Below are 18,791 nucleotides of genomic sequence, written 5' to 3'. Positions count from 1 at the left end.
GTAATATTTAATGTCTCAAAGGAACTTGAAGGATTAAATGTATAGTATTAAAAAAAAAAAAGTGTAAAATAAATTAAAATGTTGCTCAGTGGGCCTTAATTCTCACCTTTTATCAGTAAAATATCAAAAAAACTGCATAAGCAAAAGATTTTACACATGCAAACTTTAAGACAGTTAAGATGTGATTGACAAAAACTGCAGTTTCTCCCTGCATGACAACTATAAAATTTTCATATATATACTATATCAGTATCCTGCAATACCAAAATTAGAATCATCCAAAATAAAACTAACATTTCAGTGCTGTCTATTGTAGAGCATTAACTTTAAGCACTCAGAAGAAACTGTCAGGATCAAGACACAACCATAATGTCTCCCCTTGCTTTGCTGTTATGTCACTGTATTTAATTGCATGAACACACAGCATACAACTTTGATCTTGTTTAGTACAGCAGATTGACAGAGCATCCTCAAAAAGTACCTTTCTTTTTTATATTTTGTCTCTGCTATGTGTGTGGTCCCATTATTGCTTACATGTCTGAAACTCTGCTCAGAGTATGAGTATTCATTTCCTATGGATGCCACTGATCAAACGTGACTGTTATTTTGTTTCACTAGTACACCAAAATTTATCTTTAGCCTAAGTGGTTAGGTGGAATTCTTCCATTTAAAGACATAGAAACAGAACTCTCACTAATTTTGTTTTTAAAGAATTCATTGGGTTTGTCTTTCATAAGAAGTACAAAGGTCTGATTTTTTGTTCTCCTAACTCATACTTCTCCTACCCTTCCAGATACTCAATTCATAGTTTAAATCAGTTTTCTTTGCACTTTTAGGAATTGGAAAAATCTGATCTCAGAATAAAAAATCTCAACTTTTAAAGAAACTCTGTAGGGTAACTAAGTGTATTTTTTACACTGCATTCAATCACAATTGTTTTGTTTTGTTTTGTTTGTTTTTATTTATTTATTTTCTCCTTCTAAAATTCACTCATAAATAAAAATGTTGCAGAGATATTTTTCATTGATGAAAGTAATGAACATCAGAGTAGTAAGTGGAACTCAACACGATACAGTGTTTCTGGAGGGTGGAGAACCCAGAGGTACACAAAAGGATTGAGAAAACTTTCTCAGGTGGAAACCTAAAAAAGTATAAAAGAATGTTTGGCAACACAACAGTCTTAGCTTCTATCATTTTCAAAATAGATGAACTTCTTATCCTTGATTTTATTTTTTATTTTTTTAAATATCATATAAAGTGTGATAAAATTATAAGCAATTGAATACAGAATGACTGGAACAAAACTTTGAATTAGGAACATGGTATGAAATGCAGGTAAACTGAAGTCAGGAAAGTTCTTTGGTCTTGATGATCCTACATTTTATTGTAAAATTATATGACCATTTTTTCCAAAGAGATCATAAATTAAAAGATATGAGACAAAGCTTTTCTGCAGGTAGGGACCACAGGTAAGCCTACATTAAGAAGAAAAGATACTCTTTAGTCAGTTTTACCTACGGCAAAAGTGAAGTACTGTAGTGAGTTCACATGGCAAGGTTTAGGTAGTGGGGGCCTGCAGGGTTGGCTTCTGTAAGGAGAATCCTGAAGCTGTTCCATGTTAAATAAGGACCAGTTTCAGCTGGCTACATAGGGTCCCACAGCTGCCCAGAGCTGTGTCTGTAAGCAATGTTACTTGCACCTCTGACAGAGCAGATTTAAGAAAGGAGAAAAACAAAACAAGCAAAAACAAAAACAAACAACAACAACAACAACAAACTGCTACACAACAGCAGCTGGGAGAGGGAGGAGTGAGAAGTCCCCATGCAGCCCTCAAGGTCAGTGCAGCAGGAGGGCAGGAGGTGCTCCAGGCAGGCAGCAGCAGTTCCCCTGTGGGCTGTGGAGAGGCCCTTGGTGGAGCAGGCTGTCCCCCTGCAGCCCATGAGTCCCACATGGAGCAGATCTCCATGCTGTAGCCTGTGGAGAAGCCCCCGGTGGAGCAGGTGGATGTGGCCTGGAGGAGGCTGCGGCCCATGGAGAGTCCCCGCAGGAGCAGGCCCCGGGCCGGAGCAGCCCGTGGAGAGGAGCCCATGCAGGAGCAGGGGATCTGGGGGGAGTTACTGCCCACCCGTGCTGGAGCAGTTTTCTCCTGGGGGATGGACCCCGTGGTACAGAGCCCTGTGGGAGCAGTTCTTGAAGAGCTGCTGCCTGTGGGCAGCCCCAGTTCGAGAAGGACGGCATCCCGTGGGAGGGACCCCATGGGGAGCAGTGACCGTGAAGGAGCAGCAGAGATGAAGCGTTAGGGACTGACCACAGCCCCCATTCCCCCCGTTCATCTGCTCCACTTGGGGGGTGGAAGTAGAAGATGGTAGATGGAGGAAAGTGTTTATAGTTTGTTTTCTTTGTTTTTCACTGCTCTAGCTTGTTAGTAACGGGCAATAAAATACATTAACCTTACTATGCTGAGTCCAAAAATTGTTGAGTGATGTCCTTGTCCTTATCTCCACCCTTGAGCCCTTTCCATTGTATTTTGTCCCCCTTTTACTTTGAGGAGGGGGAGTGAGAGAGAGGTTGAGGTGTAGCTCATCTGCCCACCTGAGTAAAATCACAAGTACTTTGCAAAAACTGTTCTCTATCTATTCATCTGAATAGTCTGTTGATTTTCTTGGGCTTTTCAGTTAAACCAGCAATACAAAGAGGTGAGGTGGCTACCATCTCAAGCTCACACTGCAGACATGGTAAATATAGGCTTAGAATCAAATCAGCTCAATCCTCAAAACAATCTGAAAAAAAAAAAATCTGAAAAAAAACTGTGAAAATAATGTAAGATTCTGGACCTTAATACTGGCAAACTTTGCAGAGATTTGAGATCTTATTTGAATGTTTGATGAATGTATTGTAAGATATGAAATTGCAATAAATCATTTCTTTACATAAGTAACATAAGGAGAGGCAGAATTGTAAAGTTCTAAGAGTTTCTGGTAGGCAGTCTTTGTATTTAATCAAATACAAATTAGCCCCTGTATTGGAAATCAAAACAGAAGTATCACTGAACATTTTTGTTAAGGTCAAAAAATCCACCTTTTTTTTTCCTACATATAATTCTGTTCAGCAGTATTCCTTGCAATTTTAATACAATTTGAGCCTTTTCTCCTTATTAGTTATTTCTCACAGATCATGCTTTTATAATGGTAATACTTCTACCTAAAATAAGTGTTTTACAGCGTTGCCTGTGCTGATGTGTATGCCATAGTTAATTGCATTCTCTACATTTAGGTAACATTGTGGGAAATAATTTCAATTAGTTTGCTTTTCTTCATGGTTATTAAATTCATTAAAAATACTAAAAGGGTATTAGTATGAATTTGGAAATAACAGGCTATTGTTTAGTAAATCTGCTGGAAGCCTTTTGCAAGTATAACCAGGTGTTCACCTTTGATCTCTTTCACTTAGGGGAAACAAACAAAAGTGATAAGACTATAATAACTAGAGATTTCATGTAATTTCTCCTGGCACTAATACAGTAGAATATGAAAAACTTCAAATTCTGTATTCTTTTTCATATAAGTCCTCAATAAAACATTGCCTAGCAGATGAAAATAAGACTAAACTATTAAAATCTTTATTTTTTATCATGTTGCATTGGGTCCAAAACCTTTTCCATAGACCTGGAAAACTGATCAATGGGATAAACAAAATAGTGCTGTGATGATGTTGCTGACAATCTTCAGATAGCAAGTTTTTTTTTGTACTAAAGGTATTCAGCATGAAAGAGCAAATGTAGATGAAGTTAAAATTTAGGGTGGCCCAGTCAGGCAGGAAAGACATTGCAGACTGTCTGTCATTTAATGTAATGGGATTTGATAACTGGTGAGACTCTCTTCCACACAGAAAAATAATTCTGATAAATTCTGTGCAGAAGCCTGCAAGAGCTCATCATGCACAGAAATGAGTAGCCATTTAAAGCAGTTGCAAAGCCTCCTAGCCAGAGACAGGGCCATGGTGTCACAAGGTCCTCCATCCATCCACCTAACATTGACTTGCCTGTCACTCTCCTCACTGCTGACTGAAGGGAATTGCTCTTCCCTTGCTAGCAGATTCACTTCCAGAGGTTTTCAACATCTTTCTCACAGTATAGTGAGAAACTGAGCAGGCTATACTACTATATTTTAATAACTTGATCAAGCTGGGGTGGGTTCATATGCCTGAAAAGTAATTAACATACCCAATATCTAGCATTGGCAGTTGAGACAGGCTGATGGCTGTTACAGTGACCTTAATGTTTCTCAGAACTTCAGAGCAAATTCTGTGGGAGATTAAGGAATTGGAATGGGGAAAAGTGTAAAATGTCAAAGGTCTTTAAAATTAACCCATCCTTTTCTGATAAGCAATATTTTGTTCACAACTGTCATAAAGAGTGCCATCACATATTTGCCATCACATAAAGCTGTCATCATGTTTGATGCCAAAGAAAATCAGAAAGTGATACAAAAACAGTAGAGTGACAGAAACACAGGGACATCTAAGAAAAGGCAACAACAAAGACTTACCTGCCACTCCAATTTTGGCTGCAGTATCTGTGCAAATTACAGCAGATTTTCTTGGCCTTGACACAGGAGCTGGTCTAATATTGGAAGAACTGATAACTGAACAATTTCAATCTCCAGTAAGCATTTGGACTGAACATTACTCTGTACGTAGGCAGTACACAACAAATCCTTTCTACTTGCTTTGTATCCTGGCTAGGATAGAGTTAATTTTTCTCCTAGTAGCTGATATGGTGCTGTGTTTTGGATTTAGGATGAGAATAATGCTGATAATGCACTGATGTTTTAATTGTTGCAGAGCAGTTCTTACACCAAGCCAAGGACTTTTCAGCTTTTTTACACCAAGACAAGGACTTTTCAGCTTCTCACTCTGTCCTGCCAGCGGGCAGGCTGGGTGTGCAGCAGGAGCTAGGAGGGGACAGAGCCAGGACGGCTAACCCAAATTGTCCAAAGGGGTATTCCATACCATCTGATGTCATGCTAAACAATAGATAGGGTGGCTAGCTGGGGTGAGGGTGGCCGGCTGCTTGGGGATAGACTGGGCATCGGTCAGTGGGTGGTAAGCAATTGCATTGCACATTACTTGTTTTGTAGACACTATTAGTAGTATTATTGTTGTTATTATTATTATTTTCCTTTCTTTTCTGTCTTCATCAACTGTCTTTATCTCAACCCACAAGCTTTCATTTTTTTTTCCCATTCTCTCCCCCAACCCACTGTGGGGAGGGTGAGAGAATGGTTGTGTGATGCTTAGCTGCCAGCTGGGTTAAACCACAACAGTTTGCCACTCACTCTCTTGCAGAGTGGGAACAGGACCAGGCAGTGACAGAAATACTCCCTTCTGTTGCTGGAATAAGCTATACATGTTGAGAAATTGCCAAAAACAGTTTCTAAATTCTGGAATGGAGATCCCTAACTTGCTCTATAAACTGAGTCCAAAAAAAAAATAAATCCTAATTTTAGGATGATATTGAATGAACCTTTCTCTAACCTACACTATCTTTCAGAAATGCTACTAAGGCTATTATATCTTTGAAATTTAATGAAACATTTGCAGAACTAAATCCCCACTCAATCTCTTTGTCTCCGAACTCACTCAAGCTATGGCTCAGTATTTCAGAATTTCTGGTTCTCAAGAAAAGGAGACAGATTCATACTAAATGTAACTTCCCCACCACTCCCTTCACTTTCCTTTGCACCTGCCTCCCAAACACTTTGGAACTGGAGTGAATGAGATGCAGTTTAAGTTTATTCCTTGTAAGGAAGATTACCAGTTGCATTGCGCCTTTGCACAACTTGGGGCATTGGAGGTTACACTGAGCTCTTTGGCCTCCAGATTAACTTTGACAAACCATACCTTGGAAAAAAAAAAAAAACAAAAAAACAAAAAAAAACAGCTTGTTCTGTTGTAATAAAAGATGGAATTTTAAATTTATGATTTAGGTTTGTTTAAGATGACACTTGTATAATATTAATCCCATAGATGTGTTTGCTTGAGGATTATTTCTGTTAGCAGCAAGTTTATGAAAAGATCAAATTTTGTATAGAATCATAGAATAGTTTAGGTTGGAAGCGGACTTAGAGATCATCTAATTCCAGCCTTCCTGCCATGGACAGGGACATATGACAATAGAACAGGTTGCTCAAATCCCCATCCAACTTGACCTTGAACACTTCCTGGGATGGGACATCCCACAACTTCTCTGAGCAACTTGTGCCAGTGCCTCACCACCCTCTGAGTAAAAACACTTCTTCCTAATGTCTAATCTAAATCTATCTTTTTTGTTTAAAGCCATTCTTCTTGTCTTACCACTCCACTCCCTGACAAAAAGTCCCTCCTCAGCTTTCCTGTAAGCCCCCTTTAGGTACTGGAAGACCGCTAAGGTAAGGTAAGGTCAGGTCAGGTCAGGTCAGGTCAGGTCAGGTCAGGTCAGGTCTCCCCTGAGCCTTCACTTCTCCAGGCTGAACAACCCCAACTCCCTCAGCCTGTCTTCGTAAGAGAGGTGATCCAGCCTGTTGACTATCTCTGTGGTCCCACTCTGGACTTATTCTAAGTCTTTAACCTTTTTGTGGTGGGGGACCCCGAGCTGAATGCAGTCCTCCAGGCTGGGTCTGATGAGAGCAGAACAGAGGGGGAGAATTACAACCCTCACTATGCAGGCCACACTTCTCTTGATGTAGTCCATGATACAGTTGGTTTTCCGGGCTGCAAGAATACATTGACAGCTCATGTCAAGTTTCTCATCAACCAACACCCCCAGGTCTTTCTCTGCAGGGCTTCTCTCAGTGTATTCTCTTCCCAGCCTGTATTTGTGTTTGGGATTGCCCCATCCCAGATGCAGGACCTTGCACTTGTGAAATATGTTCATCTGATTCGTGTCAGTATGGAACAATGCTAGGGCCGCATGGTATGATGAGTGTGACCTTCTGTCTGACATACCCTTGTATAAGCACAAGTCTAAGAAAAACAGAGTGGTTAATGTATATAATTCTTGTATCTTGCAAAGCAATTCATGTCAATAGAGAGCTTGAAGGGAAATGTATTTGTAGGCTTTTCCTTGAAGTCTCTGATATCTGGGGGTTTCAGAATAACTGCTAACTATTATGACTATTGCATGGGACACTACGCAAGTCTCTGATATCTGGCCAGGAGATTAAGGAGTTGGGGAGAGCTGAAGAACGAGTAAAAGACAAAGCTTGCAGGGGACGCTGCACAAGTCTCTGACATACAGCCAAGTTGAACAAAGGAGAAGGACAAGAGGGAGGAAGACTATGAGCCTTCAGCATAAGAGACCCCCAGAGACCTCCAGAGGGACCACCGGAGACTGATACGCATGCTCCAGTAGGAGGGTTTGGATTCTGGAAACTAATTATTATAACCCTGTTTTTTTTTAATAAGTAGTAATGAATATGTATTAGCCTAGGAGCATAAAAATCAGCTGCTTGATGTAACTGGTGTGCGTCTTGGTGGAGCAGAGACATCCGGCACACCCAGCGCTGTTTGCTTACCTCTATTCCTTTAATAAATTGTAAACTTTGATTATAGTCCTATTTTGAAGACTGAGCCATTTATTACACACTTGGCCTTACTGAACTTCATGAGATTTGCACAGGCCTACCACTCAAGCATGTCCAGGTTCCTCTCCAGGATGCCAGGATGGCATCCCTTCTCTCCACAATGTTGTCCATGCCACCCAGCTAGGTGTCATTGGCAAACTTGCTGAGGGTGCACTCAATCTCACTGACAATGCAGCTAAGGTTAAAAAGGTTAAAGTTAAAGAGGTTAAGTACTGCCTGTCACAATACTGACCCTTGAGGAACACCATTTTGTTCTGATCTCCACCTGGACATTGAGCCATTGACTGCAACTTTTTGATTGTGAACATCCAGACAATTTTTTACCCACTGAATGGTCCACCCATCATTTCTATCTCTTTCCAGTTTAGAGACAAGGGTATCACAGGGGCCAGTGTCAAAAGGATATCATGGAGGACACTGTCTTGTTACATCGAAAAAGAGAATGTCTGGGTAACCTACAAAATCACTGTACATTTTTTTTAATGACATTAGAAAGGAAATATATTTGAATCCCATAGTTCCAGTGGAATCATTCTGACTGTATAGTGCTCAATCTTTTCACAAAAAATATTTCCAATTTTGCATGTGCAGAGCAGAATAGGAGAAGTTAGAACACCTTTTCTTAAACCAGTTTTATGAGTTAGCACATATGGGGAAAACAAGCACTATTTTTAACTTTTATTAGAAGGGGGCAGTAGTTATAACTGTAAAAAGCTACAACACTAATACAGAGGAAATAATCTGAAACAAATTTCACATACTCTTCTCTTACAATCACAGTTTTCATTTTATTGGCACTGGTTTATTTATTTTAAGCATCAATCCAGCATTAATGAAACACTAAATCTAATTGAATACTATTAGATAACAGTAGTCCTCATTTTTTTTTTATTTTTTTTATTTTTTTGTTAAAGGAAATTTTATCACTTGCAGCAATTTCATTTTGCTGATAATGTTAGTTGTCAGAGTATGTTTCTACATATTCTAACTTTAACAATTTTTTAAATCTGTTGCTATCTGTGCCTGTTAGTAGCATTTTTATTAGTCACAAATATAATTATGGAGTTATGAACTTGCCACATCTTGATCAAATACATAAAGGTAATGATGTCCACGTCAGGTTACAAGAAATAAAAGGATGACTTTTTGAAATAAATATGACTTTCTTAATAGAAAGGTAGAATACTTTAGATAACTGCACTTTTGGATGCTAATATTAGAACCTATGCTGAAAATTATTTTGTCTTTATTCTGGACCTTAGTGACCTATTTCTATATTTTTGAAGCATCTAATTGAGATCATCTTCTTATTTAAAGAAGCAAAATGGTCTACTTTTTTTTTTTTTTCCAGGTTTTCTGTGGTAGATTATATTTTTATTTCTTGTTTAGGAAGCATTTTTTATTTTTAAATGGATTTTCCATGGATGCCTATATCTCACGAAAGTTTCTTTTCTGCAGAAGTGCTGAATACCATGTCTGTTTGCCCTTTTTCACTGACAAGCAAGGGAGAATTTTGTGACTAGAGAAGCTGAATGCTTCATGCTGCAGGTACACAGTAATCTCATTGATATAAAGACCCTGACAAAGGAAGAGACAATTCTTGAATGCCAAAGTGTTTTCTGAATTCCTGGATGGATGGCTTGTTATCATACTAATCTTATTCTAAAGGAATTTAGAGATAGGAGAAAGAGCCTCCCAAACATTCACACTGGCGTTCTTTATACACCAATCAACTTAATGGACTTTTAACAGATAACCAAGTGAGATCAATAATCTACTTGAAATTTCAAAATGGAACTGTCCTAAATCTTATTTCCCTTGAACTGAACTCAAAATTTACATTTAGACAAAAATGAATATACACCAAAAGTCAACCTCAATTTGTAATTTCAAAATCTCATTAGCTTCTATCTTCCTTTCTTAACTTTACAACATGATTTATCATCTCTGTACTTTATCTCCTTTAATCACACTCAGTCTTCATGAAAACTTCATTAAAACCAGAAAGTTTCCAGTTGATATAGCTGCATTCATTCAAGTTAAAAGCCTTGCAAGTCCAAAGTGAAGTAAATGTAGCTTTCTTTGTATTTTTATTTTTTTATGCATAGAACAAAATTGCTATACCAGATAAGCTGGCAAGTGCATATCAGTGTTATACAAAAATAAATAAATAAATAAATAAATAAAAATAATTTTAAAAAAACAAACACCACCAACAACAACAAAAAGAGAGAAACCAGTTTGCCTTACAGTGAATGAAACAAAAGTTTCACATGTAGTCGTCTTTCCCAAGCTACAGAAAGCTGAGGTTTCAAGCAAGTTCAGTGTTTTCAAACAGAAGCATCACCTTTGCACTTTGTATGTCTGAAAGATATTTTATTCCCCATGATTTCTCCAATAATTCTTTTTATATCTAACCAAACTTCCACCATTCATAGCCTCTTGTAACAAGTTTGTGAATCAGAAAGAAATCTGTGATTTTACATCCAAGTCAATGCTACTTTAGAGCTAGAATAAATTCAGATAAATATGGATCTAATTTCCTTTAAACCCTGGTGCTCACCTTCATTACATTTTTGCTGATTTTTTTTGCAAATCTAACAATCTCTATAAGTTTGTAATTAACCCTTAAAAATCTTTCCAGGGTACAAGGGACTGCATGTTTGTATAGTAGGAACTACTACAGTATATACATGTAGGATGTCTTTGAATCTAACTCAGGACTCAGATTTCTCAACAGGAATCTGTTCACTCTCCAAGAAAGATAAACAGAAAAAAAAAAAAAAAAAAAAAAAAAAAAAAAAAAAAACCAGTTCCTAGAGCACTATAGAAGACAGAAATTCTGTTCATACATCCCATTTCATGATGATTTTATTTTAGTCAAAAAAGGGGCATAATAAAGCAAACGGAAAAGGACATTAGCTACTTAAACATATTCTTTGCTCTGGAGTCCAGAATAGTTCTTGACAGATCTTGCTGGTCATGTACCAAATGTTTCAGATGATGTAAGTATGTATGTATGATGTAAGAAAGTATCATGTTTCAGATGATGTAAGTAGGTTAGTAAGTCATAGGCAGACATGGAACAACTCTTCCCCAATGTGATGGTTTTGTCCACATGCCTGTAAATAAAGATAAGTTTATTCCATGAAATAAGAATTTTTACATCTCTTTCAATAATATACCTATTGTTAAATATTACTTTGAAATAAAAATTGTTATCTCTGATCTGTGTGGTGATCTGTAGAAGTCAGTCTACCATAACTCCTTTGGAATGAAAAACACATCGTGTTTGTGATATTTCAGTCTTCAGCACTGTAAGACTGAAGAACACTTCAGTTCTTGTGGTAAGTCAAATAAAAGAAATATTTTTGAATGTCTTTTGTCATGTTCTTTCATAGTGTGGTGGTTTTACTCAGGAGGGCAGCCGAGCTCCACCACAACCGCTCTCTCACTCCCCCTCTCCTCAAAGAGGAAGGGGGAGAAAACACAACACAGAGAACTCGAGGTTTGAGATGACAAAGGTTTAATTAAAGGGAAAGGGAATGGGGAGGAAAAACAGAAACAAAAGAAACAATCAGTCCGCGCGGAAACACAGAGAGAGAAAAAAAAATTATTCTCTACTTCCCATCAATGAGCGGTGTTCGGCCACGTCCTGGGAAGCAGGGCCTCAAACGCATAGTGGTTGTTCAGGAAGAACAGCCCCTTCCCCCACAAGAGCCCCCCCTTTTATTGCTGAGTGTGACATCAGGTGTTATGGAAAATCCCTTTGGTTGGTTTAGGTCAGCTGCCCTGGCAATGTCCCCTCCCCATCACTTGCCCACCCCCAGCCTGCTGGCTCTTGGGGGCTTGGAAGGAGTCCTGATGCTGTGCCAGCACTACGCAGCAATAGACACAACACTGGAGTGATATCAGTGCTGTTCCAGCTATGAGTGCAGAGTACAGCACTGTGCGGGCTGCTGCAGGGAAAAGGTGACTCCAGCTCAGACAGACCCAACACACATAGTCATAGAAAGTATATTTAAAGTAAGCTTAAGAAAAACGGGTAGCTTAATATTTTCAAAGCATAATATAATATTTTTTTCCTATTTTTTTCATGAAAAGAAGAAATAATGCATAAAAGTGAGGGACTAAATATGAATTGGCTCATATTTACACTTCAGTTGGATTTTTTTTTTTTTCTAATTAAAAGTGAGCATTCATTTTGAATCATTTTTTTTTCTTTCTTTCTTTCTTTTTTTTTTTAATAAGGTATTTTGTAGTTAATTTCAATTTTTACTTATAAGTACACACCTCAAAATTTTAACAAATTCTGTCTTACATACCAAATAATATATTCAAACAGTTTAAGTTACTAAGGAAACCTTCCTTGGAAAGGAACCACACGTATAACTCATTTAAAATTCTCCCTTGATATTTATGATACAAAAAAGTCAATGTAAACCAAGATCAGTACATGTCTTTTTGTCTAATGATATGCATTTCATAAATTCTTGATCTTTACTTGTGTCATGTCCAATTTAGATCATGCAGGTTTTACAAAAGTTTTCACTTTTTTTTTTTTTTTTTGTCTATGCCTACAATATTTGACTGTGATAACAATCTTTAACCTAAGGACTACAGCATCTATGCTTAAGAAAGTACATAGTTATGAGCAAAACAGGCATACAGAAACTCAATGCGTATCTTAAAAGAATAAATGCTTTTTGCTTTAGAAATCACTTAACCGAAACATTGAGTCTTCAGCTTGATAGAGAAGAAGCAGACATTGATGAAGACAACCAAATTCCAGTTTCAGCATCACTAAGATGTATTAAAAATTAGCAAGCCTTCTTCCTGCACATAAAAGAGCCCATCAGTTTAGAAGGAATACAATGAAAAATCTAGGCCAAAGTTAATTTTCTTAAGAGTTTTCAAATTTTCAAAGTCAACCTGATTTCTCATTGAAAAGTCCTATTCAATAATAGGTGAGATTATTGTTACTGAGGTCAGGTAGTTCCACATTAAAAAAAAAAAAAAAAAAAAAAAAGAGGGGACAATTTAAGTGTTCAAATAACTATCATTCCCTACTTTCTCAGTATTCACTTGGACTTTATATGAAGAATACAGAAAAAAAAAAGATTATATCATACATATATATGCATATGCACACTGAATATTCAAAGAAATGTGAACTCCATATTAATTTTAGCATTTTAGTATAATAAAAAACTTTATTTTTACAATGAACATATGTTGCAAGTGTATTGCATGCTCTCAAAACACATTCTCAAAGGTTCCTCATGTATTTTGAATGACTATTCATATAAACAGTGTAGAGATAATTAAAAATAATAATTATTACTATATATTTTTAAAAATATTTACACTTTCCAGTGTAAAGAATCATTTCAGAAGGAAAGGAGATTCATGGAAACTTCTACCAAAATGTATAATAAAGGAAAAATGCAGACAAGAAGAAATATATGACCATAGATATCAAAAACATTTAGGTATCTGAACATTTACATTTACTATATCATCTGGTTAGCATCCAACTGCTGAACTAACTAAATAAATGAACTGAACACATTCTAAATGATGTTTTGTGTAATAATTATATTTATTACAAAGAGATACATTGAGGGAAGATATGTGGGCAGATGAACTCTACCACAACCACTCTCTCACTCCCCCTCCCCAAAGGGAAATGGGGGAGAAAATATGATGGAAAGGACTCAAGGGTTGAGATAAGGAGAGGGCTATCTCTCAGCAATTATCGTCATGGAGAAAACAGATACATTATAGAAAGATTAATGTAATTTATTACCCATTATTAACAAGCTAGAGCAGTGAGAAAGTAAATAAATAAATAATCTTCCCTCCATCCTCATTCTTCCACCTCCTCCCTCCGAGCAGTGCAGGGGAATGGGGAAATGAGGGCTGGTGTCAGTCCCTACCACTTCGTCTCTGCCGCTAGTTCACGGTCACTCTCTGCCCCTGCTCTACGTGGGGTCCCTCCCACGGGATGCCATCCTTCCTGAACTGAGCCTGTGGGGGCTGCCCACAGGCAGCAGCTCTTCAAGAACTGCTCCAGATATTGGTCTGTCCCACAGGATCCCCAGGAGCAAACTGCTCCAACACGGGTCCCCCACAGGTGGCAGCTCCTGCATGGGCTCCATGGGCTGCTCTGGCCCAGGGCCTGCTCCTGCGGGGGCTCTCCATGGGCCGCAGCCTCCTCCAGGCCACATCCACCTGCTCCACCGGGGGCTCCTCCACGGGCTGCAGCGTGGAGATCTGCTCCATGTGGGACCCATGGGCTGCAGGGGGACAGCCTGCTCCACCAGGGGCCTCTCCACAGGCCGCAGGGTAACTTCTGCTGTGTCGCCTGGAGCACCTCCTGCCCTCCTTCTGCATCTTGGTGTCTGCAGGGCTGGTTCTCACTCCTCTCCCTCCCAGCTGCTGTAGTGAGTAGTTTTTTCTCCCTTTCTTAAATCTACTCTACCACAAGTGCAAAGAACATCACTTATAGGCTTGACTCTTGGCAGATGTGGGTTCCTTTGTATCTGGCTGAAACTGGTCCTTATGTAACATAAGGCAGCTTCTGGATTCTTCTCAGGGAGCCACTCCAGCAGCCCCCCCCACTCACAAAACCTTGCTGTGTAAACCCACTACAGTGGGATATTTATTAAATTTTATCATTCACTTTCAGACTCATCATTTGTCTTTCACTTAACTGTAACTTAATGAAACCCCACGATCCAGGAATATTCAGTGACTAATTAGCACGCTAATCTAGGACTTTTTTTTTTTATACTAGCATTTCTCAGCATGACTAGCATTTCTCAGCATGAAATAAATGCTGATGTCAGCCATCAGATCACCCATTTATTCATGACACCTGTATAACAAGTATGTTTTTTTTGCTTTCATCTGTTCAGTTCTTCAAAGCAGGTGACCTAAAAAGCTGAACCTGAATTACGCAGATTCAGAAGTACTACAGAGGTTGTGTAGTTTTCTCAAATTATCACAAGGTGTTGGTGAAGCACTCATAAAGCTTCTGTAAAAATTAAGGTGAGGAAAAAAATAGATATCAGTTTAGATGCAACCCAATTTAGAAAAAGACCTCTGGATAAAACATTTATATATATATATATGTGTATATATATATATATATATATATATATATATATGCTGGTATTGTTTTGAAACAATTAACACATTGAGTAGTGAAGTGCAGCCTTTTGCAGCCCACTGCACTTGAGAAAGAGGAATAGAAAAAAAATCGGGAATGTAAATGAGTTCTGCAGCTTTGCAAATCAAAGTAGACAGGATTTGGTACCACAGACTTTTCCATTAATGTCTCAGTTAATACATGATCCAGTAATAAACAAGCTGTATACAGACCAACACTGAAGTGGTCTGTAAGTGGTTATGAGTATGTGTACAAGTGTGTGCACTGCCAAAACCAAGGGTGTTCTTCAGAGTATTGACTGCAGTAGAGTGAATGCTTTGGCCACAAGCTTGCTGCTGAGCAAACTCTGCCAAAGTTGCTGTGAACCATTCAGGAGGATGTGGGACACGAAGAATGTTTCAGACACTCATCCCGGTCTGCATACACTTTTGTTTTGCTTGGCTGTGCAACCAGGAAACAGGAGGAATCACAAGATTTATCTTTGTGTTTCAGGAGACGCTCAGCACCTTTGGTCTCCACTAACACTGCTCTTGAGGTCAACTGATACAGAAACAGGTGAAGGCGAGAACAGACATCATCCTGCCCATGGCTCCTCTGGTACTAGGCTGAATAGCTGATATTTCTTACAGAGGAAACCATGCTTCCCAGAAGTGCTAAGATACACATTGTTCTCCCAAGATGCAGTTTTTGTCATGGCTTTTGCTTCTGGTCTGTGAACAAAATTTTCTCTCTTCCCATCTTGCATACGAGCTAGGAAATAAACCCAATTCCTCTGAAATCCTGAAATTCCTCTGAAATCTCACTTTGTGAGATTCCAACAGTTTTTTACTTCAGGGTCAATGTGGATGACTCATCAGCTAAAAGACACTTCTTTTATGATGTCTTTCCTCTAGTTCTTTGGGAGTTGAATTGCTGCTTACCCCTACAAAGCTGAAAAAACATTTGACCATCTAGCTCAAACAGTATTCTAGAAAAGAGAACCTCAAAAGAAAGCACACCATAAGGAGCCATTTCTCCTTATTTTGCCTAGCGCTCTTCTAACATTACAGATGTCTACTTATAATGAATTCAGTAAACTGTTTTTCTGCTGCTTTAATAGTCTCTGAAAATGCAGTTACGGCCTCTGCCCTCCAGAATAACATGAAAAAGACACTGAACTCAAGAATCAGAATATAAATTTGTTACAGTCATGATCCTTTCTATCTGAACGCCTCTAAATCCAAGACGTTAGATATGGATTTGTTATTTACACAACATTTTACAGTGCTCTAGGCTTTTAATGTATGTAAAAACTGTCAAACATATAGCTAGACTATTACATGTTAGAAGCTTTAATTATGGAGTACTTCAAACACTTCCTATGTTATGCCATCTGGTTCACAGGGACTTTAATGAATTCATAAATTTAATGGAATATTTCCTGCATTCAGAATGCTGAAAATTGGTTACTATCCACAAATAAATGACAGATTTATCAACATATCAAAAAAAAAAAAAAAGGAAAGAAAAAAAGAGCACAGTCCTTTTCAATTGGAATGTTAAATAGCCAGACAATTTCTAAATGCTAATAACTATTGCTTTATTAAACTATTAAACTATTAACATTATTGTTTTAAACATTATTTTTAGTTACAAGAGACAAGGAAAAGGTAGAGGTGCTTAATGCCTTCTTCGCCTCAGTCTTTAGCGGCAATACCTGTTGTTCTCTGGATACCCAGTACCCTGAGCTGGTGGAAGGGGATGGGGAGCAGGATGTGGCCCTCACCATCCACGAAGAACTGGTTGGTGACCTGCTACGGCACTTGGATGTGCACAAATCGATGGGGCCGGATGGGGTCCACCCAAGGGTACTGAGACAACTGGCAGAGGAGCTGGCCAAGCCACTATCCATCATTTATCAGCAGTCCTGGCTATCGGGGGAGGTCCCAGCTGACTGGCGGCTAGCAAATGTGACGCCCATCTACAAGAAGGGCCGGAGGGCAGACCCGGGAAACTACAGGCCTTTCAGTTTGACCTCAGTGCCAGGGAAGCTCATGGAGCAGATCCTCTTGAGAGTCATCACGCAGCACTAGCAGGGCAAGCAGGCGATCAGGCCCAGTCAGCATGGGTTTATGAAAGGCAGATCCTGCTTGACGAACCTGATCTCCTTCTATGACAAAGTGACACGCTGGGTGGATGAGGGAAAGGCTGTGGATGTGTTCTACCTTGACTTCAGCAAGGCTTTTGACACTGTCTACACTGTTTCCCACAGCATTCTCCTCAAGAAACTGGCTGCTCTTGGCTTGGACTGGCGCATGCTTCGTTGGGTTAGAAACTGGCTGGATAGCCGGGCCCAAAGAGTCGTGGTAAATGGAGTCAAGTCCAGTTGGAGGCCAGTCACTAGTGGCATCCCCCAGGGCTCGGTGCTGGGGCCGGTCCTCTTTAATATCTTCATCGATGATCTTCACGAGGGCATTGAGTGCACCCTCAGTAAGTTTGCAGATGACACCAAGCTATGCGCGTGTGTCGATCTGCTTGAGGGTAGGAAGGCTCTGCAGAAGGATCTGGAGAGGCTGGACTGATGGGCTGAGGTCAACTGCATGAAGTTCAACAAGGCTAAGTGCCGGGTCCTGCACCTGGGGCACCATAACCCCAAGCAGAGCTACAGGCTGGGAGATGAGTGGTTGGAGAGCTGCCAGGCAGAGAAGGACCTGGGAGTGATGGTTGATAGTCGGCTGAATATGAGCCAGCAGTGTGCTCGGGTGGCCAAGAAGGCCAACAGCATCCTGGCTTGCATAAGAAATAGTGTGACCAGCAGGGCTAGGGAAGTGATCGTCCCCCTGTACTTGGCTCTGGTGAGGCCGCACCTCGAGTACTGTGCTCAGTTTTGGGCCCCTCGCTACTAGAAGGACATCGAGGTGCTTGAGCGGGTCCAAAGAAGGGCGACGAAGCTGGTGAGAGTCCTGGAGAACAAGTCCTACGAGGAGCGGCTGAGAGAGCTGGGCTTGTTCAGCCTGGAGAAGAGGAGGCTCGGGGGCAACTTTATTGCTCTTTACAGATACCTTAAAGGAGGCTGTAGTGAGGCGGGGGTTGGTCTATTCTCCCATGTGCCTGGTGACAGGATGAGGGGGAATGGGCTAAAGTTGCGCCAGGGGTGTTTTAGGTTAGATGTTACGAAGAACTTCTTTACCGAAAGGGCTGTTAGACATTGGAACAGGCTGCCCAGGGAAGTGGTAGAGTCACCATCCCTGGAAGTCTTTAAAAGATGTTTAGATGTAGAGCTTAGGGATATGGTTTAGTGGGGACTGTTAGCATTAGGTCAGAGGTTGGACTCGATGATCTTGAGGTCTCTTCCAACCTAGAAATTCTGTGATTCTGTGATTCTGTGATTTTTATTCATTTTAAATCCTCGAACATTTCTCAATCCAGGGATTTTCTACATTTTTAGATGTAGAGATTATATCTAATATAATTTGTAGGTGCTTTTGTAAGTTTGTTTGTTTTATTAAAAAAAGAAAAAAAAAAACAGAGTTGAATGTGTTCTCTGATATATTTCCTGTTTATTTATAGAAGTTAATGTAATTAGCTTCAGCACTAGGGTACTCATGGGTTTGAAGCAATTTTTAATGCAAACATAGAATCATAGAATCATAGAATATCCTGAGTTGGAAGGGACCCTTAAGGATCATCAAGTCCAACTCTTGACACCGCACAGGTCTACCCAAAAGTTCAGACCATGTGACTAAGCGCACAGTCCAATCTCTTCTTAAATTCAGTCAGGCTCGGTGCAGTGACCACTTCCCTGGGGAGCCTGTTCCAGTGTGCAACCACTCTCTCTGTGAAGAACTTCCTCCTGATGTCAAGCCTAAACTTCCCCTGCTTCAGCTTAACCCCGTTCCCGCGGGTCCTGTCGCTAGTGTTAATGGAGAAAAGGTCTCCTGCCTCTCGACACCCCCTTACGAGGAAGTTGTAGACTGCGATGAGGTCTCCCCTCAGCCTCCTCTTCTCCAGGCTGA

The sequence above is a fragment of the Anas platyrhynchos genome, chromosome 2 (assembly GCF_047663525.1).
Source record: "Anas platyrhynchos isolate ZD024472 breed Pekin duck chromosome 2, IASCAAS_PekinDuck_T2T, whole genome shotgun sequence".
NCBI lineage: Eukaryota > Metazoa > Chordata > Aves > Anseriformes > Anatidae > Anas > Anas platyrhynchos.
Note: the sequence above shows the minus strand (reverse complement) of the source record.